Here is an 8,507-nt window from a genome sequence, read left to right as displayed (position 1 = left end):
GAGACCGACAAGTAAAATTCTTTGGAGCAGGATGTGGCAATCATGGGTTTTGAGGCCCTGCACCTTGGAACCATCTGCACTAATGCATCTTGTCAGGTTGGAAGCGTATCCATATGGAAACCGAATACTTTTTAGAAATCCACAAAATGCAGCCCTTTCTTCTTTCTCCAAGGCATACCATGTTGTTGGCATGGAAACTGAATTGCCATCATCTTGTTCTAAATGCAACTCAGGTCATATGCCCATATCCTGCAAATCAAGTCTAGCATTAACTATATCCTTATTCTTGCCCTCAAGATGGAGTATTATGCCTAGAAGGGCATCACATATATTCTTCTCCATATGCATCACATCAAGATTATGTGGCAGCTTCAAGTGTTTCCAATAAGGTAGTTTCCACAAAGCGGACTTTTGGCTAAACAATTTTGGCTCATCGTCCTTCTATGAACGCTTCCTTTTCTTGCTACCATCAGGCTTACTAGGACTAACATATTTCACCTTCTCTAGACACTCCATTGTCTCATCCATACTCAACTTTTGTGGCTCAACCCAGTTTTCTCAGTGTCCATCAAAGGCCAAGCTTCTTCGCCACTTGTGAGTTTTTGGGAGGTAGTGACGGTATCCAATGTAACATATCTTTTTCCTAAGACTCCTTGATAATGGATCTCTGCTGCAATAAAGACATACACAGCAACCTTTAGTAATTCACTCTGACAATACACCCAAAGCTAGATAATCATGTATGCACCATAGTACTGCAGCACGAAGCTCAAACTTTGAACCAGTGAATGCATCATAAGTTCTGACATCCTCCTAGAGTTTTAACAAATCGTCAATGAGAGGTTCTAAGAATATGTCAAAGTCCTTGCCTAGAGACTACGATCCTAGGATGAGAAATGCCATGATGCAGTTGGATGCATCGGTGCATGACCATGGAGGTAGATTGTATACCTTTACAAGTACAAGCCACATGCTATAAGTTGTGTTCATGTTCCCGAATGGATTGAACCCACCTGTAGCTAAACCAAGCCTTAGGTTTCTTGTATCTCCAACGAAGCTTGGATACACATCATCAAAGTCTTTCTAGGCTTCGCAATCGGCTGGATGGCTCATTTCATTTTCCACAGGAACCTGCTTATCCTTGTGCCACCGGGTCTTCTCAGATGTTGCTTTGTTTGTAAACATCCTCTTCAGCCTGGGTATAAGAGGAAAATATCTCAAAATCTTTTTAGGAAGCCGTTTGGCACCATGTGCATCTACCCACCTAGATTCCTTGCATTTTGGGTAGTTGTCCAGATTGACAAGATCCTTCTGAAACAACACACAATTATTGTCACAAACATGGATTAACTCATCTCCAAGGCCCAATTCTTTGAGATACTTCTTTGCTTTGTCATATGAATCTAGAAGACCACAATTAGTGAATGACCCTAACAATAACTTCAATATTGCACTAAATGTTGTGTTACTAATCCTATAGAATGACTTGATATGTAGCATTCTGACTAGAAAAGAGAACCTAGACTGAACTAAACCCAGGCAAAGAGCATGTTTTGCATCTTCAAGAACTTTCACAAACATAGGTTGTTCTCCATCTTCTTGTACAGCTGTGTATAAGTCTACAAGCATTTCTGTCATACTCTGATCATCGTTGGTCTCATCCACATCCAACACATTGCCTAGATCATCAGGTTCATTTGCACCTTCTACATATTCCATAATCTCAGCATCAAAAGCTTCTCCATGGTGTAGACATAGAGTATATGTAGCTGACAATCCATAAAGATAGACATGGTCATGCACATCTTTCTGACTCCATGAAGATTGATTCAGACAATTGCGACATGGGCAAGGTATAGCATCATCCGCATTGAATCTATCTCGAACAAATGACATAAACTGATCAACACCATTGGTGAAGTCATCGCTGAACCGACTAGCATGAATCCACGTTCTGTCCATCTACTGAATGCAACAACAATTACCTCTAATTAGACATGTCTAAACAGCTATGAAATGCTATGAATTACAGGCAATGGGAGATGACAATACCTCTAAGTAGCTGAAGTAGCCACCTAAGCACCCCATCTCATTGCTGGTGCAGGCACCAGCAGCTGGCCACCACCGTAGCTGACGGAGCTGGTAGACAAAACAGGCAGTAGCAGATGCCCGCCGAAGCTAGCCGTAATACCTACCCACCAGAGCAGAGAAGATGCAGCAACTACGCCACAACAGGTGCCCACTGGAACAATGAGCTACGCTGGAGCAGCTACCCGCCAGTGCATCCCACAGCAGCTGACCACTGGAGCAGCTAGGCCACAACAGCTTGTAGCCAGAGCGGTCCACCGGAGCTGGCCACCGAAGAGGTTCGCCAGAGATGCCCGACGGAGAGGTCCGCCGCCAGAGCACCTGCTCCTAGCCCCTGCCCGATTGGATCTGGGTGGCAACACACAGGCATGATGGAAGGGTCATATGAATGATTCAAAAATCCAATAAGAAAAAAATGTTCCCATGTCTTAACACGTCCGAACTCATATTCTAATGGTAAGACAACTTAGCTGTGAGCTATAGGTGTCGGGTTCGATTCCTAGGCATCACACATTTTTTATAAATCCCACATTTATGATGAAAACCATCATCTAACAGGTGGGACCTAAATGGTGAAACTTTATAGTTTCACTTCTATGACAAAGCTCAGAACATTTGTATGACGATTTTTTCCAATTCGTCACAGTTGAATAAAGGGGTTGACGACTAAACCAAGCATCCATGGTGATCTAGGTAAAATCGTCATTAATTAACCTTATTGAGTGACCAAAATCAGAATCGTCATTCCCAAAACATCATAGATGAAAGGATTTCTAGTAGTGTTTGTTAGGATAAATGTTCCAAGTTCTTATATTATCTCTCTTAAAAGTTTCAATTGTAGAAAAGAGGCATGAGCTATGCAAGAGTTATTCATAAAAAAGAAGAAGAAAGTATTGAAAAAATGGATAAGTGTCTGAGATATTTAAAACAATGGGTACTCAGATGCCCGCCTAAAAAATGAAGAAAGAAGAATAAGATAGTCACTATTTTCTTGCAAAAGTGTTTCAAAGTATCAACAAGAGAGATATGTTTAAAGAGCATAGTAGAATTAGTTTAGCCACCATATATATATCCATACACATGCACATCTTGATTTAAGAGTATGAAATTTTTCTCCTTGGATCCTTGTTTTGACTTTACAATATATGCAATGCAAGTATGTTCTCATATTTATCCTTACCTAAGCTCCACATAAGCTTTTTAGAAGTAGGTAAAAAGAAGGCAAGAACATCAATGCCTTGGTAAGGATCCAAAAATATCACATATATTGAGTGATTTGAGAGTGCCACAAATGGAGAAGGTAAGTTATATTTTGTTTTCAAAATCTTAAAATGTTTCTCCAATTGACTTGACTGAAGGAAGATGGTGATCTGTTTCAAGCTATTCCGTTCTTTAACCGCCCAAAGTTTTGTGGTAGACACTTTGAGTCCTACAGAGCATGTATGACTGAGAATAGTTTTATGTTGATATCTTGTCCCAAGGTTATGTCTAAAGTAATCCATCCTTTTATCGAGAACGAGTAAAAGCCTAAGTGTGGGGGAGTTGTTGATGGTAGTTAATGTCAATTATAAACCGTCAATATACCTTGCATAAATGACTAAAATGGACCACCAATATAGACTTAGGGGATTAAACTGAAAATTTTCATGAGTTTTGGTGAATCTATGTTTTCAGTAGGATTTAATCCGAAAACCACCAAAGGAGACCTATTCGTCAAAGCAAATCATGTTTATCTACAACGGTACCTACGTAGGAAGACTCTAGAAGACCCCAGAAGGCAAACCACCAAAGTAGGCCACGCGTCACTGACATGTTGGGCCGATCGGCCCCACTATTAGGCCGACCGGCCCATGGGTCCCACCTAGCAGCAACACCTCACTACGTCGGTTCTCCACCGTCTTAAGGATTGCATCTATGTTGTTATTTTAAGTCGGTTTGATCTGAGGGTCCAGAATTGATGTACCCCCCTATATATACCTACATGTACCCCCTCCTCCAGGCAAATCCTGAAACCCTAGAAACCAGAGCTACAATTCATATCCTCTCCATCAGGATCAGAGCTAGCAATCAAGAGAAGATTAGTCCTCCAAGTTAGGATCTAGTCTTTATTCAGAAATAGAGCGATAGAGTGAGGGAAGAGTTTGGAAGAGCTTCGGCCTATCGGTGCTCTCTCTACAGCTTGTACCCTAGCGGAATCAAGTTCATCTTGAGTTTGCTTCTGAGATTTCTCTGGTAATCAACTTCTAATTCAAGTAAGTATCATTTTTTATATTGTTCTTTAGGTTTGCGACTCTTTTGAGTACTTTAATCCTTGTTGCTCCTGGGTTAAAGTAGTATTCGTAGTGTAAGTGTGATGCTTAGACTCGGTTACTCGTGGATGTATCCTATATTTTGGATCGAGGGTAGCTCTAGCCTTGTTGAATTCTTTATAGTCCACCTCCCATTTGTAGGCTCAGTAGGAACTTGTTACTATAGGAAGCATACTCTGCCTGTGTTTTCCTTAGTAATATTCTCAGAATTGAATAATATAAGACATAGCTTACCGAAGTTAGAATTAGAAGACCTTAGCGATCTCCTTTATACTCCTGTTATCTTAAGTCTTCTTGCAACCCTAGGTTAAGTTAGACATAGTTATTCTCACACATGTTTCCTTGAGTTTGATATTCTAGAATACTTTCCGGTGAAGTGCTATATCGGTATCCGTGCACTTGCGGATTATTCTGTGTGCGTTAAAATATACCAACATACCATTGCCTTGATCTCCTTGGTTTTTGTTTTTCTCTTTCTTCTTTTCTAAGTTGGAGCTTGATCACCATCATCACATGTCCATCTTCATCTCCATGGACCTCTCACTTGCTCCATCACTTGTTGTGTACCAACCTAGCTCATGATCACACTTGATGACATAGGTTAGTACTTAGGTTTCATCAATTATCCAAAATCAAACTAGGGCTTTCACTTGTCCAGTGACCAACAGCTAGTTTTCTACCCGTTGTAAGTTGACCGTTGGGGCACCGCCACCCCTAGGGCGGTGCCACCACCGCCCTATCTGGTGCCCTCGTAGAATTGTGCTCCTTAGCTCCAAATTTGGCTTGGAGGCTATAAATAGAGGTGGAGCTCAGCCTTGGGCTAGTTGCTGAGCACCCTTAAGCCTTGGTGGCTGGTGTAGGTGTGCTTGGATGCCCTCTAACTCACATATGCTTGATAGTGATCATCCGATTGAGTGTGAGTGTGATTCTAGTACGATTGCATCATGAGGTTGCATCGAGTGGCACTAGGTGATCGAGTTGCAAGCCGGTGGTGCTTGTTACTCTTAGAGGTTGCCACCTCCTAGATGGTTTGGTGGCTTGTGGCTCCATCGAAGCACGCAAGAAGATTGTGCAGTGCTCCGAAGAAGGATTGTAAGAGGCATTGTGCTCGCCCGTGGGGATCGCGAAGAGCAGCTCTAGTTGAGCGTATCATTGAGCTACCCTCACTTTTGGAGTAGGTTGTTGCGGTGCCCAACGTGTGGGCTTGGCGGGTGATGCCAACTAGCCGCTGAACCACCAAGTGAGCGGTCGACACAATGGGGACTAGCTTAGTGGCAACCAAGTGAACCTCGGGATAAAAATCACCGTGTCATCCTTGTCTTCCCATTGATTTGTATCCTCTTTACACAAGCTTGTATTTACATTCATATACATTGTGCTTGTATAGTTGCTCTTGTAATTAGTTAGCTTGTGTATCTTGCTAGTTACTCTCTTTCTTGTGTAGCATAGAAGTAACTCCCTTACGTGACTAATTTGGTTTGAGTAACCTTGTTAGTCACATTGCTTAGTTTATGTAGCTAAGTGTTTTGAGCTCTCTAATTTGGCTTGTGTAGCCTTGTTATTGAACATTGCTAGTGAGCTTATGAGCTTTGTGCTTTTGCTTACTAGATTGTGTAGGAGCTCCCCCATTGTTTGAAGTACTAGTTGCATAGGTTTGTGTGACCTTGCAAGCTAGAATTGTTAGGTGAGCTTTAGTTAGCCCAACACCTTTGTTGTCTAATTAGTATCTTTGTAAGGTGCTTGTGAACTTAGATAGAGAGGTGGTCTAGGCTAGACCGATAGTTTTCATTTCGCATTTGATTCGGTTAACCGGTGTGATTAATTTTAGAAAGGACTATTCACTCCCATCTAATCCACCATCTCGATCCTATAGTTGTCACCATCGTCGGCGTCGCTACCAACGCCACACGTGGAGGAGGTGATGCGTCGTCGCCCTGTGTGAAGGGGAAAGGGACATGATGTCGCTGCACGTAGAGGGGAGGTGAGCGGCGTATGGCGAATGGGAGGGCCTCAAGGAGTCAAGGGGTAACCAAGCCAAAAATAAATGAGGTAAGCATTAGTAATGGCCAGCGCCTCCCCGATGTCCAAATGCGCCGCCGGATCTCACGCTCAGATGCAACCGATGACGAAGAGAAACTGTCATGACCCGGTCATTGTAACCTAATTATCTTAAGCATCTAAAGCATATTTAGCATTCCTATTTTGAAAACCTTGCATATCAATTTCTGTACTTTTTGGGTGCTACAGTGTTCACCCGGATGATCATGTGCAATGGCAAATGGTTCACCAAAACGCGTGGACACATGTAACGTGCAGTGTGTGAGGTGTCACACACACACACTCCACTCAGCCCCACTTGTCATCCGCCCCACACATACACAAAACACCCCCACCTGCCCATCTCCTCAATCACAACCCCTCCGTCCCAAAATAAGTGTCGCTATGGTATTCGTATTGGTCGAGATTTCTTAACTTTAACATGATATATAGAAAATATTAGCAATATTTGTATCTCAAAATAAGTTTATTATAAAAACAGATTCGACAATCTATCTAATGATACTAATTATGTACTATAAATATTAATATTTTTATATATATTTGATCAAAGTTAAAAACGTTTTACTTCTAAAAAACGAGAACGACATTTATTTTAGAAAACGAAGGGAGTATCACTTGAGGATGTGTGGCCAGTGATACCTCTAGGCTTAACAATTGGAGCTTGTTGAGGGAACTTGCCAGACATATATTGATGCTTTGTGCCCGGAACAAAAACATTTCTAGGACCGAGCCGGTCGGTCGGGGTGGGGGGGGGGGGGGGGGGGGGGGGGGTGACAGCAAAAATGAATTAATGAACGAGGTGATCTGGGGAAAGGCTGTTACAGCATCTGCCTTCCAGTTTGCTCATGAAAAATATCAAACCCATGGCTTGATCTCTTGGTTGGCTGGGGGGTTGAATTGGAGTCGAGCTTCCGGCCTCCCTGTTTCCCCCACAAGTACTGTGGTCATACCGGGCTCCATCCGCCCACAAAGGCTTCCAGATCAAATTTCATGTACGCGTTTGAAGGTTTAGGGGGACAAAACTCAAACTGTGCCAGGAACCGCACCGGCCGGCGTTCACACTCGTTCCATGTACGATTTTTCAGCTGGCCCTTGGGTGCACCCATGGTCTAGTCCTTGGTTGTTTGCAACTCGCTAGCAGAGAAGATTGGATTAGCGAATGACATTGTCGTGCAATTATCGTCAGCTACCACTGCTCTGTTGCTGCGGGGTGGTGACAAGCTTCAATTCCAGTGATGGTGGCAACGCACGCGGATCGACCGGGTCACCAAGATGAGCTGTAGAAAACGGGGACAAGCATTAAGGTAGTGTTTGGTTTGGGACAGGACAGGAACGAAATGGATATCCCAGTTTGTCTCGGTGTTTGGTTTTGGGGACATGAGGGATAGATTTATCCCCCTAGAGTCCCTCCAAATCTGAGTTACCAGCTTATCCCCTCTCGTCCCCTGGCGACGCCGTTTCCTCCTGCCTGCTGCTTCTCTCTTTTATGTAGACGGTCATGTATCCTATCCCTGGTGATGTATCATATCCCTGTCTGTACCTCCAACCAAACACAGAGCACCTACGGGATCCATTCCGTCCCTCTGATCCCGGAACCAAACACAACCTAAATAAATTTGTATATGGCTCATGGATGTAGACATTTTGAAAGATTTGATAAGGAATTTGACAATAAAATTTGAGATAATTTGCGTACATTCAAATCTGAGTAATTTCTTTTAAAATGGAAAATTGAAGGCATTTTAACATCATGATGACACAAAATTAACAGAAAAATGATTCTCATTGTTCAAATCAAGCTTATCGATTCCATTCCGTGCATTATTCGCCTTACCGTCAATCCCAGTCCTAGCGACGGGTATTCGAATGAGTATTCCTTCGACAATAATCCTGTTGCACCTTGGTAACAAGGAAATCGAGGAAACAATCTAATTTTCAGTAGAAATCAAGAAAACGAGAAACGTGGTCTCTTGCCAATCCACCTGAGATGCAAAGAATTAATGGAAAGAAATTGACCATAGTTCCTCGAAGTTGTCTGCGAGTCGTATA

This window comes from Miscanthus floridulus, chromosome 5, assembly GCF_019320115.1.
Source record: "Miscanthus floridulus cultivar M001 chromosome 5, ASM1932011v1, whole genome shotgun sequence".
In the NCBI taxonomy this organism is placed as follows: domain Eukaryota; kingdom Viridiplantae; phylum Streptophyta; class Magnoliopsida; order Poales; family Poaceae; genus Miscanthus; species Miscanthus floridulus.
This window is presented reverse-complemented; position numbering follows the sequence as displayed.